At 45.3% G+C, this 26,250-nt stretch overlaps 2 long non-coding RNA genes across 3 annotated transcripts in view; both read right to left on the bottom strand.

Annotated features, from left to right (window-relative positions):
- Positions 1 to 26,250, bottom strand: part of LOC138846303 (uncharacterized) — a 145,836-nt gene that overhangs the window by 68,428 nt on the left and 51,158 nt on the right. The gene's annotated exons all lie outside the window — the stretch shown is intronic.
- Positions 20,186 to 25,346, bottom strand: LOC138847887 (uncharacterized). The gene is made up of 2 exons (XR_011385767.2): positions 25,089 to 25,346; positions 20,186 to 20,373 (listed from the first exon to the last, which is right to left on the bottom strand). It is a non-coding gene; the product is annotated as an uncharacterized LOC138847887 (long non-coding RNA).

Genomic DNA, 26,250 nt, shown 5'->3' with positions numbered 1-26,250 from the left:
AGAGAGCTCTCATGTTGATTGACTCCATAAATGCCTACAAAGCCCAGCACTGGGCCAGACAGAAGCCAGTAGTATGGAAATCAATCCAGCTCTCCCACATAGTAGAAGCAACCCAGTACTTGAGTTATCCCTACTCCCTCCCAGCATCTGTGTTAGTGGGAAACTGGTCAGGAGTCAGAGCTGGGTATCTCCTAGGTACTTTGATATGAGATGCTAGCATCTTAACTGACATCTTAATGGCTAGGGTAAGTTAACACCTTTGAGTTCTTTTTTTTTTGACAGGCAGAGTTAGAGACAGAGAAAGACAGAGAGAAAGGTCTTCCTTCTGTTGGTTCACCCCTCAAATGGCCACTATGGCCGGTGCGCTGCGTTGATCCGAAGCCAGGAGCCAGGTGCTTCCTCCTGGTCTCCCATGCGGGTGCAGGGCCCAAGCACTTGGGCCATCCTCCACTGCCTTCCCGGGCCACAGCAGAGAGCTGGACTGGAAGAAGAGCAACAGGGACAGAACCTAGAGCCCCAAGAGGGACTAGAACTGGGATTACCAGTGCCGTAGGCAGATAATTAGCCTAGTGAACTGTGGCACCGGCTGAGTTCATTTTTTTTGTACATGATGAGAGATAAAGTTTATATTTGCATGTGAATATTCAATATTCAAAGCACCATTTATTGAAAAGACTGCCCTTTCTACAGTGAATATTCTTAGCACTTTTGTTAAAGATCAGCTGGCTGGAGATGTTTATCTTTAGGCTCTCTAAAATTTTTTTATTAATATAAAGAGAAGAGATTTCATGTATTTCATAGATACAGTGCTAAGAAGATATCCATAGTTCCCCTACTCCCTCCATCAATCCCCCTTCACCCTTCCTTTTTCTCTAATTTTTGCAAAAACATAAATTCAAAAAAACAGAATTTCACAATTTTCTTTTTAATCTCAAGCTTAGTGCAGCACTAACCATAGTATTCAACAGATAAAAAGTCCAAAACCACAGTTTCACTAGAGTATACACAAGGTCTAAAAACAATAATCAAATCATAAGTCCATTTCATTCTTATATATTTTTGTATCCTATATTAATCAGAACATATCAGGCAAGAAATGACATTTATCTTTCTTGAATTGCTCATTTCAGTAAGCATAATGTTATCCAGTTGCATCCATTCATAGCAAGGACAGGATTTCATTCTTTTTTATGACTGAGTAGTATTCCATACTACTCATTTTCTTTATCCAGACATCAGTTAATGGGAATCTGGTTTGATTGCTTATCTTATTTATTGTCAATTGAGCTGCAGTAAACATAGGGGTAAAAATAACTCTTTCAAAGCCTGATTTCATCTTGTTTGGGTAAATTCCCAGGAGTGGGATGGCTGGGTTATATAGTAGATCTATTTTCAGATTTCTGAGGAATATCCTTAGTGTCTTCCATAATGGTTGTACTGCTTTACATTCCCACCAACAGCGCATCAGGGTACCTTTTCCCCCACATCCTTACCAGCATTTATTTTCTTTTGATTTTTGCATGATAGACAATCTAACTGGGATGAGATGAAACCTCATTGTGGTTTTCTTTGCATTTCTCTGATGGTTAGTGATGCTGAGCATCTTTTCATGTGTCTGTAGGCTATTTTTATTGATTGCATCCTTTGAAAAATTTCTGTTCATGTCCTTTGCCCATTTCTTAACTGCATTATTTTGTTGCAGTAGAATATTGAGATTTTTATAAACATCAGATATTATCCCTTTATCAGTTATATAGTTTGCAAATATTTTCTACCATTCTTCACTTTCCTGAGTGTTTCCTTTGCAGCACAAAAGCTTTTTAGTTTGATGTAATCCCTTTTGTCTCTTTCTGCTTTCATTGCCTGTGCTTCTGGGGTCTTTTCCAAGAAGTCTTTCCTATACCAATGTCTTGCAGAGTTTTCTCAGTGTTTTCCTCTGGTAATTTGTTGATATCAGGTCATAGATTTAGATTCATGATCAGTTGTGAGTGGATTTTTATATGGGGTGTAAGTATAGGTTTGTTTCATATGTCTGCATTTAGAGTTCTAGTTTTCCCAACACTATTTGTTGAAGAGACTGTCCTTTCTCCAGGGATTGATTTTAACTCATTTGTCAAAGATTAGTTGATTGTAGCTGCATGGATTAATTTCTTTGGTTGTATTTTGTTTCATTGGTATACATGTCTTTTTTGTTTCAGTCCCGGGCTGTTTTGTTTGTAACTGCCCTGTAGCATGTCTTGAAATCTGGTATTCTGATACTTCAACTTTTTGTTGTTTAGCATTGCTTTAGCTATTTGGGGGGTCTCTTGTGTTTCTATACAAATTTTAGCATTCTTTTTTCTAGATCTGAGAAGAATGTTCTTGGAGTTTTGATTGGGATCTCATTGAATCTATAAATCGCTTTGGGTATTATGAATATTTTGATGATATAAAATTTTTGAGTGCACAAACATGAAATATTTTTCCATTTGTGTTGTGTGTTTTTTTATTTCTTCCTTTAATGTTTGTAATTTCCATTGTGGAGATCTTTCACATTCTTAGTTAAATTTATTCCAAGATATTTAATTTTTTGGTAGGTATTGTAACTGTTATTGTGCTTACAAGTTCTTTCTCTGCCTGGGCTCATCAAATACAAACATATTTATCTTACCCTATTCCCAAGGGTTTCAAAGTTCACTTTTTTGGTACATTATGAAAATTGTAAAAGTAATTGTTAATTATCTATCCCAGATAATAATTCCTGTCAGATCATTCATAGATAGATAAAATTAGAGATGTGGATGTTAATTATCAGTGTAGATGTTGAATCTGCCATGGTTTACTGTGGTATTTTTGGTTACATTTTAAGTCATTCCTGATTATAAACTGATGAGTATCATAACATTTGTGGCAGTGAAGTGTGTTCATAACTTACATTCCTACTTTCTCTGTATTCTGAATGATTCAAACTAGATGTGGAAGGAAGTCAAAATGTAAGCTTTCTAGCCCACAGAGTTGTTAGTCTTGGTGCTTAGCAACAAAGACTCCCTTCCATTGCCCCTAGTACATTATGTTGAATCCTTACCTAGTCACTTACAGAGCACAGGTGTTTTGCTAAATTTACAGTATAAAAGAGGGCAGACAAGAACTCATGTTCACTTGTAGGCATCCTATAAAATCCTAAATACAGAAAAGGGGTGGGGGTTGGTAGCTCATTTACTCTTTCCCGTATGTCCATTCATGTAAGTCATTCATAAATCCCATATAGAGGAATAAATGAGTAGGAGTCAGGAGCAATGCTCTAATGTTTAGGCATTTTACTTTGTGGAAGGAGTTGTATCCATCTCAGCCTAAATTCAAAAAAGATACTTTGTCCCAGAAAAGAAGACTAGGAACCTCAGCTTACCCAAATTGTTGTCCAACTGCAATCATTATGTTAAAAGGAATATTTAGAAGAATGTGAACATTGTGAATATTGAGTGAGGAGTTGCTCTCATATGACATGGGTATGAATCTATTGTAAGAACAATATGCATGAGTACATTCTTATAGAATATTTCTGCAGTGGATTTTGAATTCTTACAGATTTCAGTTTTGTAAAATGATGTCAAATTGTTATATTTACTTGTTTATTCAAGAGACACAGTCAGGTATTTTTCTTTGAAGTGAAGAAACAAATTGCAAATGGTTGGGAAGCAATTAATTCTGGTATGTGGTAATTTGTAGTAACCAGTAAGGATGGCTAAAAATGTATATACATATATATGTACAAATTTAAAATGCAAACCAAGTAGTGAAAAATGTTTTTGTTGCTTTACAATGAACATTTTAAATTCTCTCCTTAAAATATATTTCATTTTATACACTCTCAGTTCTTATTCTCAAGATGTTAAACTGTATCACATTTTTATTGGGAAGCAAAGAAAAATGTTCCATTTTAGAATATTAAAAACATACAATTTTAAATTTTGCTGAACAGTTTGTAATAGTTGAACTTGTATTTTAGGCATAAATATGCTTTCTTATTGATGTATTATGACAGATATGTTATTTTAAGGGTAGTGGAATGTATGAGGTAAATGATCCAACAGATTTGTTTTCATTAGATCAAAGTTGCCCATGGGGTATCGAAGCTTAGAATGAGTTTGTTATCACAACACAATACATTCTCTTCCAGAAAAGTAAAGGATGTTTTGCTCCTAGATTTCAATTAACAGAATGAGATAGTCCAATTTATTTTTGGTTCTCAGTGATGTATTATTGTGTTTTATACACCTTGCATTCATGAAAAATAGATCTTTATTTAAAAGTTCACATTTGTACCACATTTTTTTAGCTCTATAGGTCTAAAATTTTTCTAAAAGACAAGTTTTCTATAGTACAAGTTCATATGTGTTGCCTGATGGTAATCAATTTTTTTAGGATTTATTTTTATTTATTTGAAAGAGTTACATAGAGAGGTAGAGACAGAGAGAAAGGTCTTCCATCCATTGGTTCACTTCCCAATTGGCTGCAACAACCAGAGCTGATCTGATCTGAAGCCAGGAGCCAGGAGATTCTTCCAGGTCTCCCACATGGGTGCAGGGGCCCAAGGTCATGAGCCATCCTCTGATGCTTTCCCAGGTGCACTAGCAGGGAGCCAGATCAGAACTGGAGCAACCGGGACTCAAACCAGCACCCATATGGGATGCAAGCACCACAGGCTGGGGCTTTAGCCTGCTGTGCCACAGCTCTGGCCCCTGTAATCAGTTTCTAAAGTGTACACACTGACAAGAAGAATTTCACAAGGTACATTCATCTAACAAGGCGTATCTTTGCTAAATTTAAAGATGATGGATTTACCTGCTACACCACAAAGCCAGCCCCAAGTATTTGGTTTGGAGCAATGCTCATCTGCAGTTTCCATAGATTTTTATCAGAAAGTATCATTTGGTAGTAAATACTTTTAGTGGATATATAAAATAGACCAAACATTGAATTTGTAAAAAAAAAAAAAAAAAAAAAAAAAACGGCTTTCATTCAGATCATGCCAAGTCTAAGGCTTTGCCACTTCATGATTATATATCCTTGAGCAAACCAGTTACTTACCTCTTCATGCCTCAGTTCCATTGTCTTTAAAATTAAGAATAACAAGAGTTATCTCCATTTTTCTGCAAACATAAAATTCTGGAAATATCACCTGGCATAAAATAAATGTTAGCAATTATTGTTATTATCTATTCACATTTTCCTAACTAAAGGTATTTAAATATCTTTGATTTTACGCTTAATGTTGTAGTGTACACATTTAGATACAGCTCAAAATTTATTTGAAATTATATACATTCTTTTTTTTTTGACAGGCAGAGTTTAACAGTGAGAGAGACAGAGAGAAAGGTCTTCCTTCCATTGGCTTACCCCCTAAAGGGCCACTATAGCCAAGGTGGTGTGCCAATCCAAAGCCAGGAGCCAGGTGCTTCCTCCTGGTCTCCCATGCAGGTGCAGGGCCCAAGCACTGCCTTCCCAGGCCACAGCAGAGAGCTGGACTGGAAGAGGAGCAGCCAGGACTAGAACCTGGCACCCATATGGGATGCTGGCACCGCAGGTGGAGGATTAGCCAAGTGAGCCACAGCGCCGGCCCCCTATACATTCTTTTTTAAAACTTCATATTTTGCTTGACATGGTAACTCAAACTAGATTCAATTCCATTTAATTTGATGAGTGAGCCATTTCTTATCTAATTCCCTAGATAGTGTAACTGATTCACTCATTTGTGCTTTGTGATGGTACCTACATCTTTTTCAAAAGAATAACTAAACTATATCATTTTTGGTCAAAACTAAATCACTAGAGTAAATTTGTATTTAAAGAAAGGGACTATTCTCTGGCAGAAATCTTAAACAAGTATGTTAATGCACTTTGGTAAATGCATTGGAGACTCGCTGATTGTGTATGTGCATTTTGCATTTGTGAATGTATGTATGGTGCGTGTGTAGATGTGTGTGTGTGTGCTCCATTTAAAGCTACTATAAAATTGTAACATTATTCAAACAAATAATTCTAGAAAATCATAGTTTGTAGTAATTTTTGCTCTTTGGAGATCATGATGTTTAGATGATGCCTAGAAAGTTACGTGAATTTTTTTTCAGAATTTTAGTAGCATAGAACACTGAGATTCATACAGAAGGGGAAAATAGTTGGGTTCAAAGATATCATTGGACTACAGAACCAATCAGCCATAATTCAGGCCCCCAAATGAAGCTACTTGCATGAGAAAATTTAAGCAGTTGTATTGATGTCACATATTGTTTGCAAACAAATGTATCTTTTTAAAAAGATTTATTTATTTATTTATTTATTTGAAAGTCAGAGTTAGAGAAGAGGCAGAAAGAGAGAAGTCTTCCATCCACTGGTTCACTCCCTAATTGGCCACAATGACTAGAGCTGCACCGAACTGAAGCCGGGAGCTAGGAGCTTCTTCTGGGTCCCCCATGCGGGTTCTGGGGCCCATGGACTTGGGCCATCTTCCACTGCTTTCCCAGGCTGTAGCAGAGAGCTGGCTCAGAAATGGAGCAGCCGAGACTTGAACCGGCATCCATTTAGCATGCTGGCACTGCCAGGCTGCAGCTTTACCCACTATGCCACAGTGCCAACCCCAAATGTATTTGATAAACACAGAACATTAGTGTTAAAGAAAAAAAATTATAAACCTCGATTAAGGCAATTTGTCATTAGGTAACAAAACCATGAAATACTATTCAATTGATTTCTAGTCCAGATATTTTTTCATAAAGAAATTTTAGACAAAACTATATTGATGCCAAAATATTCACAATAGAATGATTCCCAAGAATGCAAACATATGGTAATCATTTACATTAGATGATTGCTTGATAAAATTCACCCATAAATTTTATGTAGTCTAGCATTTAATAAATCCTTGAAATTAATTGAATTAGTTTGAGGATATGCTTTGAATATAAAAGTGTACAACAATAATTTATACTGACAATTATTTAATGTGTAGAAATAAGTGCCCATGTTAATTGTGTGATAGAATTATAGATTTTCTTGAAACTTTCAATGCTGTATTGTTTTGCAATGAGAAAAATATTCAAAAATTATTTGACAGGGAGACAGTAGCAGAGCATCCATTTGTTGGTTCTCTTTTCAAACACCAACAAGGTAGATCTGAGTCAGCCTAAAGCTAGGAGCTGGAACTCAATGCAAGGCTCCCACATGAGTGGGGAATCCTACTAGCTAAGCAGTCAGCACTGCCTCCCGGGGTCTGTGCTGGCAGGAGGATGGAGTAAGCATCCAAAGCCAAGATGTGAACCCAAGTACTCCAACATGGGACACTGTGTTACCAAATGGCATCTTTTTTTTTTTTCACAGGCAGAGTGGACAGTGAGAGAGAGAGACAGGGAGGAAGGTCTTCCTTTTACAGTTGGTTCACCTTCCAATGACCGCTGCAGCCAGCATGCTGTGGCCGGCGCACCATGCTGATCCAAAGCCAGGAGCCAGGTGCCTCTCCTGGTCTCCCATGCGGGTGCAGGGCCCAAGGACTTGGGCCATCCTCCACTGCACTCCTAGGCCACAGCAGAGAGCTGGCCTGGAAGAGGGGCAACTGGGACAGAATCCGGTGCCCCGACTGGGACTAGAACCTGGTGTGCTGGTGCTGCAAGTGGAGGATTAGCCTATTGAGCCATGGCACCGGCCCCAAATGGCATCTTTTAAAAAAAAGTTTTATTCCTTTATTTAGGAGGCAGAGAAAGAGAGGTCTTCCATCTTCTGGTTTATTCTCCAAATGGCTGCAATGGCCAGAACTGGGCCAATCTAATGCCAGAGCCAGGAGCTTCTTTCGGGTCTCCCATATGGATGCAGGCACCCAAACCCTTGTGCCATCTTCCACTGCTTTCCCAGGCCTTAAGCAAATAGCTGGATCAGAAGAGGAGCAGTTGGGACATGAACTGACACCCATATGGATTGCCAGTGCTGAATGGTGGAGGTTTAACCTACTAAACTGCAGCACCATCCTCCCAAAATGTCATGTTAACTGCTAAGCAAAATGCCTTCCCAATGTTATCTTCATTAGAAAGCAGATTATACCTACATTTTTTTGGAAGCTTGACTGTGAGTCGAAGCATAGGAACTAGTTGTCTCCCTCCCATAGGCTGGGCTGGTTGTCTACAACACTCTGGGTCACCAGTGACCCCAGGCCTCTCAGGTAGACCCCCACTTGCAGCACAGTCCCCTAGCCCAGGGTGGGGCATGAGTGGAGAGGAGTGGGTGTGCACCAGGCAGCACTAAATCAGGTGACTGTGGAATTCCTCTGGGCAAGGCTGGTGGATCACACTGCTGCTGGTGATTGGGAGCACACACCACTGATGCAGATTCTCATTGCTGGGAAGCAACAGACCACGCATGACCCCACCAGCTCAGTGGCCAGTGCCTCACACACCGTTTCCACTGGTTGGCTGGCTGCAGGCTCTGCCTGTGCCCACAGCATAAAGCAGGTGGGCAGATACCTGAATGAAGAGAGGGCAGATGGCATGCAGCATAGCCATAAGCAATGGAGGAAAGCATTTCTGAAAGGTCAGAAGGGAGTTTGAATTGCTGGAGCAAAACTGCAAGGTACTTTTAAAGCACTTAAAGTCAGTGACTTGCAACTGGGTGTCTGATTTTAAGAAATACCTTGGGGTCCAGTGCTATGACAGAACAGATAAAGCCACTGCCTGCAGTGCTGGCATCTTATATGGGCACCAGTTCATGTCCTGGCAGCTCCACTTCTGATCCAGCTTTCTGCTATGACCTGGAAAAGCAGTAGAAGATGGCCCAAGTCCTTGGGTCCCTACACCCCTGTGGGAGACCCAGAAAAAGCTCCTAGCTCCTGGCTTCAGATCGGCACAGCTCTGGTCCTTGCAGCCAATTGAGGAATGAACCAATAGATGGAAGACCTCTCTCTCTGCCTGTCATTCTCTCTCTGTGTAGCTCTTTCAAATAAATAAAAATAAATCTTAAAAAAAAGAAATATCTTGAAAACAGATCCATTGCATAGGTGTCTGATATGTCCGAGGGACAGAATCTGCCTCTAGGGACACCCTATTTTCATCTCCACATTTTGTTGACTCCACCTTGCAGCCCCTCAGACTTTGAACCCTAAGTGTCAAATTTGATTGCACCAACACCATCTACTGAATACTTCAAGTCATTTTCCAATATGTCCAAGCTGCACACTGCTGCACCATTCAGAGGAAGAAAAGATCCTAGTGTCTCTCCTCCAAATTACCCAAGGCTCATGCAATCAGTTCCACCTTTGTACCTGCTGATCCTGCCAGTAAATGCAGCCAGCATCTCCAAGTGTTAAGGACAATCCCTTTCAAAGAACCCACTGAAATTTAACACTGCAAGGAAAAAACATACCTTGTGCAGCTGGGTCACCAAACAGAGATGTGAGTGAAACAGTGGCAGAAGTGGAAGAGAAAGTGGCTGCTCACTTTATGACTTTTCTGTGCCTACCTCAGAGACAGTCATGTGTAGATATCAGCCAGCCCATGTCCTCACAACTAAAGCTGTTGATGGGTTCTCAGGTGCCCAAAGCAGCTGTCATATCTCTGTACCTCAGTGCATTGAGCAAAGTCCATAGCTGCCAATGGTGAGCTCAGATGGTACCAGGCTCTCTCTTTTCCCCCATTCCTGGGTTTTCCCCTTTAGCAGCTAAAGTCTTTCCTCAGATTGACTCTTCCAGAATAAGAAGCATCTGTAGTTATCCAGGATGTGACAAGACCCACTTTCAAATTTCTCATGCGGGGCCATGGCTGTTCTGTCTGCAACAGCCTGCATCACCTATGGGTGCCAGTTCAAGTCATGGCTGCTCCACTTTGGATCCAGCTCCCTGCTAATGTATTTGGGAAATCAGTGGAAGATAGCCCCAATACTTGGGCCCCTGTACTCACATGGGAGACCCAGATGAAGATCCTGGCTCCTGGTTTCAGCCTGGCCCAGCCCTGACCATTGTGGCCATTTAGGAAGTGAACCAGTGGATGGAAGATCTCTCTCTCACCCTTGCTTTCTGTAATTCTCACTTTCAAATAAATAAATCTTTAAAAAATTCTCATGCTATAGTCCCCAGGACAACACATACAGGGAAAAACCCTTTTAGCTGTAGGTGGAGAGGTTGTGAAAGGTAGTTTGCCTCTTCAGATGCACTGTCCAGATGATGGCAAACTCACATAATGAGAAGCAATTTGCCTGCCCATGTGTGAAGTAGAAGCCTCAGGAGTGAAGGCCCATGCTGGGTAGGACAAGTGCTGTGGCCACAGTCAGGTCACAGAATGGCAGGTTTCATTTGTACTTATGTAAGAGAGATGAGAAAACTGTGTTCCTTTGAATATTTTTGAAGGTTTCAGATGAGGTCAACATAGGTAGTATAGATTTTGATTTTGTGTGGACTTTTTTTAAATTTTTTTGCTGTTTATATTTGAGACCAACTTTTTTTTAAGATTTATGTATTTTAAAGGCAGAGTTGCAGAGAAAGAGAGGGATAGAAAGAGACTGCTTGTTCACTTCTCAAATGGCCTTAATGGCTGGAACTGGGCCAAGAGCTTCATCTGAGTCTCCTAGGGTGCTGATGCCCAAGCACTTGGGCCCTGTTCTGCTTTCCCAGGTGCAGTAGTAGGGAGCTGGATTGGAAGTGGAGAAGCTGGGACTTTAACTGGCACCAGTAGGGGATGTTGGTGTCACAGGTGGCAGTTTTACTTGCTACACCACAATGCTGACCCCAATACCAACTCTTCAATGTGATTCTTCTCAACTGGTCTCAAGAATTTAGACTAGAAATAAATGTTACAGTAGTGATTTAGTTGTAAAAACAGTTTCTATTGTTCCAGATACTGTTATCTTTCCCTAGAGTTATCTTGTTTATTGTTTCTAGCAATTCCAATTAACATGGATGTAGTCATTTAATCTATCTGCAACTATTGGTTTTACACTATTGATATTTGGAATTCAATCACTACATGTTGCTAAAGAGAGTCCAATGAAGGAATTCCCACTAACTTAATTGCTTTGAAGTGTGTAGCTACCACTTTGTATTTTTATTTTGAAAGCTTTACAAATTATTATATCCATACATTTCATTGTCATTTGAACTTCAGTTTCCCTGGAGTTTCCTGTGTAGATTTTAAAATAGTACGCCAATGTGTTTTCTGTAGACTCTAAGATAAACTGCATTTTGTTTAGAAAAAAACTGAACATAAATTTTTGTGTAGGCTTTTGGATCTGAATACAATATTTGACTTTATAGCTAAAAATTCCTTTGTAATGATTTGATTTCATTGAAAATATTCAGGTATTATGTTTATGTATTTTTTTAGAAAGTATATTATAATCAAGATGTCATTACCTGTGAATTGAATCAAACATAAAGAAACTTGCCTATGTGTGACAATTTGATAGACATGCATTTAAGTAAATTTCTTCCTTTTATTTTTGAATAAAAACCTTCCTAGGACCTAATAGAATTTTAAGACACATTGTTAGGGTGAATAGTATAGGATTTGACTTTGTGTAGGTACAAGTAATAAAAGTCTTTAGAAATAATATTTTCATTTTGAATACAAATAATGCTCCAGTTTCCAGCTCATTTTCAGAAGTTCTGATATACTTGAACAACTTTTTAAAAAGACACCACCAAGGCTGGTATGGTGTGTGACTACAGAAGTTGAATCAATGAGCAGAGACTCATTATGAGTCAATTAATGCCATCAACAGATCCATTGCTCATATTTATAGTACCATAAAAATAAAACTTTGTCTTTATAGCTAAATATTTTTAAAAGCTATAGTCAATATACAAGTGATATTATTGTAAGTACATTTCCAGAAATACAAAATGACAAATCAATTTTTGCTAAATTTTGTATAACCTAGAAAATTTGTATCTTTCTGAATAGTATACCATTTTCACTGATTATTAGAATTTTATGGGAATGCAATGTCAATAATGATACCTATGGGTAAAATTAGTATAGTAGTACAAAATATAAAATGAATCAAGGAAAAAAATGTGTAAGGGGCACATCTTTGGGCCACCAGATATGATGCCACTTTGGATGCCTGATCCAATGTTGGGGTGTCTGAATTTCAGTTCCTGCCCTGTTTCTGACTCCACCTTTCTGTCAGTGTGCATTCTGAGAAGCAGCAGATGATGACAACAATATTTAGTTCCCTGCTACCCATAAGTGAGACCTGGATTGACCTGGGTTTCTTGCTTGGCCTGACCCTGCTTCAGGTTTGGCTGGCATTAGGGAAGTAGACCAGTAGATGGCAGATCTCTCTGTCTGTCTAACTTTCTCTCTGTTGGTCTCTGCTTTTCAGGTAAATAAAAGTGATTAAATGAATTTGGAAAGTATAAAGTCATCTTATAAAGTGCTGTGCAGTGATTAAAATAAAAAGTAAAACAGATGTGATGCCCACAAATTTCAAGGCAGATTTTAATTGGTTTTGGAGTAGGAATATTGGCATGGGAGAATAATATTAGAGCTGTCATTGTGGACAGGGAGCTAAGCTGCTACCTGCAATGCCAGAATCCCAAGTCAGACTGCCAGTTCAAGACTCAGCTATTCTGTTTCTGATCCAGCTCCCTGTTAATGTGCCTGGGAAAGTAATAGATGATGGCCCAAGGACATGGGCCCCTGGTACTCACATGACAGGCCAGGTTGGAATTCCTGGCTCCTGGCTTCAGCCTGGTCCAGCCCTAGTCATTGTGGTCATTTGTGAAGTGAATCAGCAAATGGAAAACTGATCTCTTTCTTTCTCTCTGTCATTCTGTCTTTCAAGTAAATGAATAAACAAATATTTTAAAAATAAGAATGTTAGTTAAAAAGGATGATATTGCATGTAACATAAGTATACCATTTAAGGTTGGGATAGAACAATTGAAACTTTTAAAAATATTTATTTATTATTTGTTTACTTATTTATAATTAGAGAGAGAGAGGGAGAGACAGAGAGAAGGAGAGAGATCTTGCATATGTTGACTCACTCCCCAAATGTCTGCATTGGCTAGAGCTAGGCCAGGCCAAAGCCAGGAGCCAGGAGCATCTTCTAGGTCTCCCACGTGGGTTCAGGGGCCCAAGAAGTTGGGCCATCCTCCCCTGGCTTTCTCAGGCACAGTAGCAGGGCATTGGATCAGAAGTGGAGCAGGGGCCAGCTGGTGTAGCAGGTAAAGCCTGGTACTGTGGTGTAGGCTAAGCCTCTATACGCCCATATCCCATAGAGGTGCCAGTTCGAATCCCAGCTGCTTCACTTCCAAGTGTCATTTTTTTTAAAGATTTACTTATTTATTTGAAAGGGTTACACAGAAAGAGGAGAGGCGGGGGGGGGGTCTTCCATCCACTGGTTCACTCTCCAATTGGTCGCAACAGCCAGAGCTGTGCCAATCCAAAGCCAGGAGCCAGGAGCTTCTTCCAGGTCTCCCACGCAAGAGCAGGGGCCCAAAAACTTGGGCCATCTTCTTCTGCTTTCCCAGGCCATAGCAGAGAGCTGGATCAGAAGTGGAGTGGTCGGGGCCGGTGCCATGGCTCACTAGACTAATCCTCTGCCTGTGGCACCAACACCGCGGGTTCTAGTCCTGGTTGGGGCTCCGGATTCTGTCCCGGTTGCTCTTCTTCCAGTCCAGCTCTCTGCTGTGGCCCGGGAAGGCAGTGGAGGATGGCCCAAGTGTTTGGGCCCTGCACCCGCATGGGAGACCAGGAGGAAGCACCTGGCTCCTGGCTTTGGATCAGTGCAGCGCACTGGCCATAGCAGCCATTTGGGGGGTGAACCAACGGAAGGAAGACCTTTCTGTCTGTCTCTCTCTGACTCTGCCTGTCAAAAAAAAAAAAAGGAGTGGAGCAGTTGGGTCTCAAACCGGTGCCCATATGGGATGCTGGCACTTCAGGCCAGGGCATTAACTCGCTGTGCCACAGCATCAGCCCCTGAAGTGTTATTTTTCTCATATCAAATCAATGGTAAATGCTACTGACATGACTTATCATTTGTGATGTCAACCATGATCCCCAGGCCATTGTAGTAGTTGTCAGGTTCTTCTTCACCATAGGATGTTTATTTCCTCATTCTTTCACTACTCCATTCTTTGAAAACAAGTCACTAAGCATAATAAACCCTCAAGAGGGGGAGAAATTAACTTCCATGACCTTGAGGAGATGTTTTCCCGATAAATCTAGTTTCACTAGCACTCAATATTGTCATATTTTGGACCTTGGTTATTTTAAGAGGTGTTTAGGAGTTCTGTATATGAGAATATAAATCTATTTCTAATAATTTACCCAAAATTTGAATATAGGAATCATTATTTGATATGGCTTTGGATTACAACTACTTTGTCATATTAAAACAATTTTTTACAAAAAGAAAAATTATCAAAAAAATAGAAATACATTTTGTTGACTTGCTTAATGGAACATATTAGTAACTCATAAGAAAATTTAGATGTGCAGCATATTGAGTGTGTGTAATGGCTCCAGTTCTTCAGCTTTCCTTTATTCACATCTGTTGCCACATAGCATTCTTGTGGCTTCCCACTCCTCTCTAGATACCAGCCACATTTCCTGGTTTGTAGAGTGAGATGTGTGCAGGTAAGACAGAAGAAGAGATTTGGAAAATCATTTGTACATCTCCACCCATGCTCTTGATCTTTTATCATGGCCATAACCGTATGCCTGAGCAAGCCTTCTAGAGTCTAAAAATCATGACTATGTTCTTCTTTGGAGTCTGTTCATATGGAGCCAGATGTAGAGCTAAGGTGCCCTAGTCAGGAAAGCTGAGGCCACCCTAGGTTAGCTGCCATCCAGATGAATTCCAGATATATAAGTGAGCCCCAGTAAGACTGGTTGAGTCTAGCCCAAGTGAACTACACCTCACAAACACATAGCCTAATTATGTATTTCTTGCTGTAGATCACTGAATATTTGGTATTGTTAGAATATATACTCTCACCACTGCTATTTAACATAGTTCTGGAAGTTTTAGCCAGAGCCATCAGACAAGAAAAAGAAATTAAAGGAATACAAATTGAGAAGGAAGAAGTCAAACTATCCCTCTTTGCAGACGATATGATTCTTTACTTAGAGGATCCAAAGAACTCTACTAGGAGACTATTAGAACTCATAGAGGAGTTTGGCAAAGTGGCAGGATATAAAATCAGTGCACAAAAATCAACAGCCTTTGTATACACAAGCAATGCCATGACTGAGAAAGAACTGCTAAGATCAATCCCATTCACAATAGCTACAAAAACAATCAAATACCTTGGAATAAACTTAACCAAGGACGTTCAAGATCTCTACGATGAGAATTACAAAACCTTAAAGAAAGAAATAGAAGAGGATACCAAAAAATGGAAAAATCTTCCATGCTCATGGATTGGAAGAATAAACATCATCAAAATGTCCATTCTCCCAAAAGCAATTTATAGATTCAATGCAATTCCAATCAGGATACCAAAGACATTCTTCTCAGATCTAGAAAAAATGATGCTGAAATTCATATGGAGGCACAAGAGACCTCGAATAGCTAAAGCAATCTTGTACAACAAAAACAAAACCGGAGGCATCTCAATACCAGATTTCAGGACATACTACAGGGCAGTTGTAATCAAAACAGCATGGTACTGGTACAGAAACAGATGGATAGACCAATGGAACAGAATTGAAACACCAGAAATCAACCCAAACATCTACAGCCAACTTATATTTGATCAAGGATCTAAAACCAATTCCTGGAGCAAGGACAGTCTATTCAATAAATGGTGCTGGGAAAACTGGATTTCCACGTGCAGAAGCATGAAGCAAGACCCCTACCTTACACCTTACACAAAAATCCAGTCAACGTGGATTAAAGACCTAAATCTACGTCCTGACACCATCAAGTTATTAGAGAACATTGGAGAAACCCTTCAAGATATTGGCACAGGGAAAGAATTTCTGGAAAAGACCCGGGAGGCACAGGCAGTAAAAGCCAAAATCAACTATTGGGATTGCATCAAATTGAGAAGTTTCTGTACTACAAAAGAAACAGTGAGGAGAGTGAAGAGACAACCGACAGAATGGGAAAAAATATTTGCAAACTATGAAACAGATAAAGAGTGAGTAACCAGAATCTACAAAGAGATCAAGAAACTCCACAAAAACAAAACCAACAACCCAATTAAGAGATGGGCCAAGGACTCAATAGACATTTTTCGAAAGAGGAAATCCAAATGGCCAACAGGCACATGAAAAAATGTTCAAGATCACTAGCAATCAGGGAAATGCAAATCAAAACCACAATGAGGTTTGACCTCACCCCAGTTAGAATGGCTCACATACGGAAATCTACCAACAATACATGCTGGAGAGGATGTGGGGAAAAAGCGACACTAACCCACTGTTGGTGGGAATGCAAACTGGTCAAGCCACTATGGAAGTCAGTCTGGAGATTCCTCAGAAACCTGAATATAACCCTACCATTCGACACAGCCATCCCACTCCTTGGAATTTACCCAAAGGAATTTAAATTGGCAAACAAAAACGCGGTCTGCACCCTAATGTTTATCGCAGCACAATTCACAATAGCCAAGACCTGGAACCAACCTAAATGTCCATCAACGGTAGACTGGATAAAGAAATTATGGGACATGTACTCTTTAGAATACTATACCGCAGTAAGAAACAACGAAATCCAGTCATTTGCAACAAAATGGAGGAATCTGGAACACATCATGCTGAGTGAATTAAGCCAGTCCCAAAGGGACAAATACCATATGTCCTCCCTGTTCGGTGACAACTGACTAAACACCAAAAAGGAAACCTGTTGAAGTGAAATGGACACTATGAGAAATGGTGACTTTATCACCATAGCCCTGACTGTTAGTGAACAACTCAATACATTATCCCTCTTAGTATTTTTTTGTCTGTTCTACTTAATATGACTGGTTTAATTCTGTAATTAATACACATTTATTCTTAAGTGTTATAAATTAACTGAAATGTGATCCCTGTTAAATATAAGAATGGGAATAAGAGAGGGAAGAGATGTACAGTTTGGGACATGCTCAAGCTGACTTGCCCCAAATGGTAGAGTTAGAAACATACCAGGGGATTCCAATTCAATCCCATTAAGGTGGCATGTACCAATGCCATCTCAATAGTCCAAGTGATCAATTTCAGTTCACAATTGATCATAATGAAAGGACTAAGAGTCAAAGGGAGCACATAAACAAGTCTAGTACCTGCTAATACTAACCGATAGAATAAATAAAGGGGAGAGTGATACAACATGGGAAGCGAGATACTCAGCAGACTCAGAATGGCAGATGTCCTAAACAGCACTCTGACCTCAGAATCAGCCCTAAAGCCATTTGGATCTGGCTGAAAAGCCCATGAGAGTATTTCAGGCATGGAAAGCCAAGACACGCTGGCAAAAAAAAAAGACCTAAATGAAAGATCTCTGTGAGTGAGATCCCAGTGGAAAGAACAGGTCTTCAAAGAAGGAGGTACCTTTCTCTGAAGGGAGGAGAGAACCTCCACTTTGACTATGACCTTGTCTAAACAAGATAAGAGTCGGAGAACTCAGAGGGCTTCCATAGCCTTGGAAACTCATGACTGGAGCATAGGGAGATTACTGATGCCATAGACAGGAGTGTCAATTGGTAAAGTCAACAACAGGAGTCACTGTGCACTTACTCCTCATGTAGGATCTCTGTCCTTAATGTGCTGTGTATTCAGATTTAATGCTATAACGAGTACTCAAACAATATATTTCACTTTGTGTTTCTATGGGGGTGCAAACTGTTGAAATCTTTACTTAATGCATACTAAACTGATCTTCTGTAAAAAAAAAAAAGAAATTATCAATTCCCAACTTGACTCTCACTGGGATTAAACATGACAATAGGTCTGATCTGATTTCATCATCATTTAAAAAATCATCTATTATTTTTCACTTTATGTTTCTGTGTGGTAGCAAACTGTTGAAATCTTTACTTAATGTATACTAAGCTGATCTTCTGTGTATTAAGAGAATCGAAAATGAATCTTGATGTGAATGGAAGGGGAGAGGGAGTGGGAAAGGGGAGGGTTGCGGGTGGGAGGGACGGTATGGGGGGGAAGCCATTGTAATCCATAAGTCGTACTTTGGAAATTTATATTCATTAAATAAAAGTTAAAAATTATAATAATAAAAACACACAAGCTCTATTTCACAGTGTCAGATTTTCAAAGTGAAGTACTTATGGTTACTAATAGTTTTTCAACTATCACAATGTTTATTGATAGATATAAGTATATAAAATAGGACCTGAACATGACTTGATAAATTAAGTAGTCTTAATTTCAATACTATAACAAGGACCAATTCAAATTCTCACCATTTGTTACACACACACAAAAACCACTACAGGGGCATTAACAGTGTGTCAATACAGACCATCATGTTTCATTTAGAAAAACTTGTGCACTTCCCTGGCCTCAAGGATTTTAAAATCTACACATAAAACCCTTTACTAAAGGTAAAAATACAGGCAACATACTGTTATAGCCTTTGACTTGTTCAGTCAGCTCCTTCCTCTGATTCCTTTGATTCTTCTTGGGTGGTTTCTAGCCAAATTAACTATTTCACCTGGAACAAAGCTTTGCCCTTTCCTGGAAACTCTTGTGTTTACCTTCTTTCAAAGTCAAGAAAGCTGCTGTGATAGAGGTGATGGGCAGGGAGCTAGGCTTCCAGCTGGCCAGGCTCCAGGGTGAGAGGCCCCTAGGTGAGGGAGGCCCTGCAGTAACCATGCACCACACCCTACCCAGGGGGGCCATCACACTCCCCCACCCCATGGGGGGGCTGTCACACTCCCCCACCCCATGGGGGAGCTGTCACACTCCCCCACCCCACCCGGGGGCCATCACACTCCCCCACCCCACCCCACCCTGGGGGCCATCACACTCCCCCACCCCACCCAGGGGGGCCATCACACTCCCCCACCCCACCCAGGGGGGCCATCACACTCCCCCACCCCACCTGGGGGGGCCATCACACTCCCCCCCACCCCACCTGGGGGGCTGTCACACTCCCCCCACCCCCAAGTCCTGTCACATACACCTTGGTCAGGAGCTACTGTCTGTCCCTCCCCAGGATCTGTGGGAGGTGCTGCATGCTCCTGGGCCCCCCCTTCCCTGTCCCAGCCCCTTCCCCACTGTGAACTGCTGGGCCGGCCAGGTGGGGTGGACAGGTTTGAGTGGGGGGGCCAGGCCCGGGTTTCTTCCTCCACACACTGCTCCCCCCTTCCCTCACCCCAAGCATTGTGCCCCCCACTAATCTGGGCACGGGCAGGGGCCTGCCTGGCAGAAGTCCTTCCTCAGCCTCCACTGGGACTTGAGGGGGGTTCTCAGGACCCCTCCCCACCCCCACCCATCCCCCAGTGCTTCCAGGGATTTCAATAGTGAATAGCAATAACAGCTAAAGAAAGTAGTCTCACTATACTTAACTGCCCAGCCTAACATTAAAGAGAAACAGGTTTATCTACATGAATATCTCATGTTGTTAGGAAACTGGCGCAGTTGTAGCCAGGTGGCCGCATGGCCCAGCTACTTGAGCCAGGCTCCACCCCCATCCTAATGGGATTCGATGCTCCTGCTTCCCTGCCCACCCTCAGGCGAAGTTTTAAAAGGGCCTGTTCCTGCACACGTGTTCTCTTGCCCCTTCTCTCCTGCTCTCTCTCGGTTCCTCTCTCCAGCCTCCTCCTCTGGTCTCTTGGCTCTGCTCTCCTCTCTCCTCTCCTCTCTGTCTCTCTCTCTTACAGTCTCCCTCTTTGCCTTCACTGCCCCTTCACTCCGGTCTGTAGAGTGTTCCCCAATAAACCCTTTCCCTTACTCCAGTGTCCGGTGTGCTTTGCAACGGCTAACATTAAGATATAACACATGTGATAAATCAGTGTAATCAACAATTCACCTTTCTGTGTGTATTTTTGGAAATATGTCTTTGGCAGCCAAGTATTTATTTTGAGTCAAGTGTTTATATTAATTTTTTGTTTATTCACTGAACTACACTACCAGCATTTTAGTGGAGATGGAATAAGTTTTTATGAATTTCAGTCGCTGGCATAATTATAGCTATCTACATATTCATTATACCTACCAAGGAACTGTGCCCAAAGAGACAGCCATGCATTCAGAAACAGTACACAATTAAATATACATTTTTAAAGATTTATTTATTTATTTATTTATTTGAAAGTCAGAGTTACACAGAGAGAGGGGAAGTAAAGAGAGAGAGGTCTTCCATCTGATGGTTCACTCCCCAATTGGCTGCAATGGCCAGAACTGAGCCGAATTGAAGCCAGGAGCCAGGAGCTTCTTCCAGGTCTCCTCCGTGGGTGCAGGTGTACTGAAAAAGGACATTTTAAATTATCTCAATACAATTAAGGATAGTTAAATATAACTTTATTTTTTAAACATGTTCTAAGGACATTTTGTGTGTTTTAGAATCTGTTATGTGAATTAAATTTTATTTGAAAGGCAGAGAGGCACAAAGACAAAAATAAACATATTTAAATGTTAAATGATTTTCCCACTAAAATTACCTAGTCATTCACAAGAAAAGGGGACATATTGACTGCAGCCATGCACGCCAGCCCCAGCATTGCCACAGCTGAACTAGCTGGGTCTGCTGACATTCTGTGGGTCAGCCACCTCGGAAATCATGTGCTGGAGGGGCCTTGGGCTTCCAGGGATTCCGGGAGGCTTCTGGGAAGCCGCCTTTGTGCTGGGTTGGAAGTTGCTGGGAGGTGGGGTCAGTGGCAGGATGCCCCTCACCAGGCTCTCGCTGCTTAAATCTGGCATTTTCCAAAGAAATCGCTGCTCAGAGGCCAGCCTTTGGCCAAGCTGCACTGAGCACGCGGGCCATCCTAGCCACCTGACTAGATCTCCCAAGGCCACAGAGAGGGGAGAGAGAATATGAATGAATATGAATGAGAGAGAGAGGTCGTCCATCCACTGGTTCACTCCACAAGTGGCCTCAGCAGCCAGGGTTGTGTCAGGCTGGAGCGCCCAGCACTCAGGTCAGAGCTCAGGGCCAAGCCCAAGAGGGGAGCGCTGTGTGCAGTGCAAGGTGTCTGGCCCATAACAAATCTTCCCAGGCAGACGAATCAATTAATTCACAGGCTTTTATTGGGGTTCCGCTCCCGGGCGAGGTTCCCCAGTCCCAACAGAATGGGGGCCAGGGAAGTCGCGTGTCAGAGATTGGGAGAGCTCCTTTTATAGATTCAGGACATGGGGGTTAAAGGTTGAGGTGGGTCTGATCCTCATTAGTTGATCTTTAGGCACCAGCAGGGACCTTGACAAGGACTTTTCTTCCCCACAAGTACAGGTAGGGACTTCTCCATTCCCAGAAGTATAGGCCTTCCTCCTTGCAGATCCCAAAGCTACCATCCAGGACCCCAGGGCAGGCCGGGAGGACGCCCGCTCCCCCATCAGGTCCTGGGTTCCGGCCCCAGCTCCGCTCCGGACTTGGGCTGCAGGAGTGGCCTGGGCGCTCCCAGCCAGCACGGGGAGACCCCAATGGCGCTCCCACCCCAGCACTGCAGGCCTGGGGAGTGACCGGGAAGGGAGCTGGGTCTGACATCTCCCAGCACTGTGTCTTCCATGGCACAGCTGTGGACCCCAGTGCCCCCACTGCTGTCAGAAACGTGGCTCTGCCGAGGGGTGGGGACACGGAGCAGCCCACCCTGACCCCCTGGGCCTCTGGATGTTCACTTCAGTTAAAGAGGAAGAGACTCAGGAAGTGTTAGGAGTCAAGTGTATGGGAGGTGCAATTACGGAAGGCTTTCTGGAGGAGGTGGCACTTGAGCCAGGTCCTGTCATGGGACAGGCAGCCAGGTCGGGAGAATGAAGGCAGCCATGAGAGGCCTATGCGTCCAGCCCCAGGGGCGCTGCTTCCAGATGACACCCCGGTGGCCACCGCCACAAACATGCTTGGGGACAGAGCGGATCTGTTTGGGGACGGCACAGCAGAGGACAGCGGTGTGGCCAACGGGTGCCTGTGGCACACGGTCATCATGGGGAGAAGGAGCACAGCATTGACCTGCACATGATCCGGCCGTACATGAAGGTGGTCACCCATGGAGGGGAGGCCCCCCGGGTACCACATGCTCACCCATGGAGGGGTGGCCACCCCATTACCATGTGCTCACCCAGGAGGGGAGGCCCCCCTGGGTACCCGTGGTCACCCACAGAGGTGGGACCCCCCCAGGTACCTGTGGTCACCCACAGAGGTCAGACCCCCCCGGGTTTCCGTGGTCACCCAAGGAGGTGAGACTCCCCCTGGGCACCCATGGTCACCCAGGAAGGTCAGACTCCAACCAGGTACCCGTGGTCACCCACGAAGGTCAGACCCCAACCAGGTACCCATGGTCACCCAAGGAGGTCTGACACCCCCCCCAGGTAACCGTGGTCACCCACAGAGGTCAGAACTCCTGGGTACCCGTGGTCACCCACGGAGGTCAGAGCCCCCCAGGTACCCGTGGTCACCCGAGGTGACACCCCCCTGGGCACTCGTGGTCACCCACGGAGGTGGTACCCCCCAGGTACCGTGGTCACCCCGGAGGTCGGACACCCTGCTGGGCCCGGCAGACCCTCTGTGCCTCTGCGTGGCTCAGAGCCCAGCGACGGCCGCCCTCACAGGCTACTATGGCGAGGGCCTCAACGCCATCATCATCTTTGCCGCCTGCTTCCTCCAGGACAGCAGCTGCCCGGACTACCACTACATCAGGGAGAACCTCTTCCTGTGCGAAGGCCGGGGCAGGTCGGGGCTGGGCAGGGTGGGCAGGAGGGCGGGGCAGGAGGGGCGGTGCCGGGCAGGCAGGGGGCGGGGCAGGGCCAGGACGGGCAGGGCGGGGCCAGGCATCGCAGGCGGGGAGGGGATGGGCGGAGCAGTCGAGGCGGGGTAGGAGAGGCGGGGCACGGTGAGCAGGTGGGGCAGGGCAGGCCAGGACCACTTGCCCAGGTCTCCCCTGGTAACCGGGACCCTCTTTTCCCAGCACCCACCTTGGCCCCCGGGTCCCCAAAAGCAGGCTCCCTCCCTGGCACCCGGGACACCCAACACCTGGACCCCTCCCAGGCAGCATGGACCCCTGATGCCCAGCCCCTTCCCCAACGCCCAGCCCCATCCTAGGCATCCTGGACTCTCAACGCCAGCACCTCTCTGTCACTCTGGACCGCAGACACCCGGCCTACTCCCTGTCACTCGGGACCCCAGATGCCCGGCCCCCTCCCTGCTACCCGGGACCCCTGTTACCCGGTGTTCTCCCTGCAGGGCAGGTGAGGCAGGGCAGGTGGGGTGGGGCAGGTGGGGCGGGGCAGGCAGGGCAGGCAGGCAGGCAGGGCAGGCAGGCAGGCAGGGACCGCTTGCCCAGGCTTTCCCCTTGCTGGCCCACTCACATGGCCTGGGCTTCCCTGTGCCCCGGGGCTCTGCAGTAGCCACCACCACACACGTCCATCACCAACACCATCAACACCATCATCATCATCACCACCAATACCCTGAACACCGTCACTGACACCATGACCATCGCCAGACCCGTCCAGCGGGGACCCGAGGGGCTGGAACACGGCCCCCTCCCCAGAGGCCCCATGGCCCCATCCCCGATGCTCAGCCCCTTCACTGGTACCCAGGACCCCCGACGTCCAGCCCCTCCCTGTCACTGGGGACCCCTGATGCCTGGCCCCCTCCCTGGCACCCAGGACCCCCGAAGCCTTGTCCCCTCCCTGACACCTGGGACCACCGACGCCTGGACCCTCCTTGACACCCGGGACACCTGCCACCTGGCCTCCTCCCTGGCACCCTGACAGCCAACGCCCAACTCCCTGCTGGGCCCCAGGATCCCTGACGCCTGGCCCCAACCTTGACACCAGGACTGCTGATGCCTGGCCCCCTTCCTGGCACCCCAGACCCCCCATGCCCCGGGTCCTCTCTGGCACCCCAGACCCCACCGCCCCTTCCCTGGTCCCTGGGAACCCCATCACCTGGCTCCCTCCAGGGCCCCGGGATCCCTGACTCCTGGCCCCTTCCTTGACACCTGGGACACCTGATGTCTAGCCTCCTCCCTGGCCCCCGAACCCCAAGGCAAGGCCCCTTCACTGGCAACTGGGATCCTGAGGTCTGGCCCCCTTTCTGGCACCTGGGACCAGCGATGCCTGGCCCCCTCCCTGGCACCCCGGATCCCCAACTCCTGACCTCCTCCCTGGCAACCAGGAACCTGACGCCCAGCCTCTTCCCTAGCACCCCAGACCCCCAATGCCCAGCCCCTTCTTTGGTACCTTGGAGCCCCATCGCCTGGCTTCTTCCTTGGCCCAGGAATCCCCAAAGCCTGCCCCTCCTTGACACCAGGGTCCCCTGACTACCGGCCTCCTTTCTGGAACTCAGGAACCTGATGCTCAGATTCTTCCCTGGCACCTGAACCCTGGACGCCCAGCTCCTCCCTGGCACCCTGACCCCTGCCACGCGGGCCTCTCTGTCACTCGGGACTCCTGACATCCGGCACCCTCCCTGGAAACCCAGATTGCCAACACCCGGCCCCATCCCCGATGCCCTTCCCCTTCCCTCATACCCAGGACCCCCAACATCTGACCACCCCCTGTCACTCAGGACCCCTGATGCCCAGCCTCCTCCCTGGACCTGGGACCCTTGACGCCTGGCCCCTCTCTGTCACTCGGGACCCCAGACGCCCGACCCACTCCCTGGCACCTGGGACCCTTGACGCCTGGCCCCCTCATGGCACTTTGGACCCCGACGCTTGGCTCCCTCCTGGGCCCCGGGTTCCCCGACGCCTGGCCTCCACCTTAGCACCCTGGATCTTCGACGCCCAGCCCCTACCCTGTCACTACCTTACACCATCACTGACACCATGCCATCGCCAGACCCGACCGGCGGGGACCCGGGGGTCCTGGATGCGAGGGAGGGGCCGTCGTTGGGGGTCCCGGGTGCCAGAGAAGTGGCTGGGCATAGGGGAAGGGGTCGGGCGAGGGGGTCCCGGGTGTCAGGGAAAGGGTCAGGTGTCCAAGGCAGCTTCCAGCGGTTCTGCTATCCCCTCCATCGGAACTCACCATGTCGAGGTCCTCAGCTCCTAGGTGCCAGGCGACCCCCAGTGCGCGAAAGTGGAGAGCACAGACCCCCACTGGGCTCTGGAGCTTCTAGGCAGCGCAGCCTTCTCCTGGGACCTCGCTCCACAGAGGAACTCTAGGGCCACTGTGACGTCAAGATCCCGCGTGATGACATCACTGAGCCTGATTGGACGGGGGCGCACACAGCGTCACAAAAGACGCAGCCAATCAGCATCCTCTAAGCCATGACTCCCTAACCGATTTGTGCTCCAAGTGAATCAGGAGTGGTGGGACGCAGCCCCCTCCCCTCCTCCTGGGCTGCTTGCCCCATGGTGCACCTGCCACCCGCTGGGGTCACCCCAGGGTCGCCACGTGCTTCTTGCAGGCGGATCCTGGCTGCAGCTGCCAGTCACCTGCTTCAGGTGAGTTAAAATTCTGCTTCTTGGCTTAGGGACTTTCTCTTTGTCTTCGTATTTCTGCTCATTTTCCTGTTGGGTCATTTGTATCATGTTTTAATATTGATTTGACGAATGCTTAAAGGCATCACATGATTGAATCCTTTTTTCCCCCTGTCAATATATGTTGTCCACTCTACTTACTGACCTTTAATATCTTCTATTTGTTTCTTGCCGGTGCTTGGTAAGCTAGTGGATTTTAAAAATATCGATCTTTCCTGATCTCTTTCAATTCATTTATCAGTTTTTGTTTTTACTTGTTATGGATTCTCTCTAAATAAAGATCTCCAATATACTGAGATTTTATTGCTTGGAAATTGATCTTTACACCTTAGTTTTTCCTTTTGTTCTTTTTCCTCCTCTCCTGACTACTCCTCTAGTAAGAAGGCTGCTGTGCAAGCTCCGCAGGTGTTCCAGTTTTTATTTTGGAAGAATCACGCTATCTTTTTTTGTTAAATATAATTTGTACTTGATGTTGAAAAAAAAAACAAAAACAGCCCAGGGTCAGGCGTTGGGGTCCGGGTGCCAGGGAGGGGGGGCTGGGCGTCTGGGGTCCCGAGTGACAGGGAGGGGCCAGGTGTCAGGGGTCCCAGGTGCCCAGGCACCAGGGGCCTGGGTGCCCAGGAAGGGGTCTGGGTGTCAGGGAAGGGACCGGGCTTCAAGTGTCTGGGGTGCCAGGGAGGGGGCCAGGTGTCAGGGGTCCCAGGTGC

Source organism: Oryctolagus cuniculus, chromosome 17 (assembly GCF_051225735.1).
Source record: "Oryctolagus cuniculus isolate XC-2025 breed Fujian yellow rabbit chromosome 17, ASM5122573v1, whole genome shotgun sequence".
Classification (NCBI taxonomy): domain Eukaryota; kingdom Metazoa; phylum Chordata; class Mammalia; order Lagomorpha; family Leporidae; genus Oryctolagus; species Oryctolagus cuniculus.
Note: the sequence above shows the minus strand (reverse complement) of the source record. Positions and strands in the feature narration are given on the sequence as shown.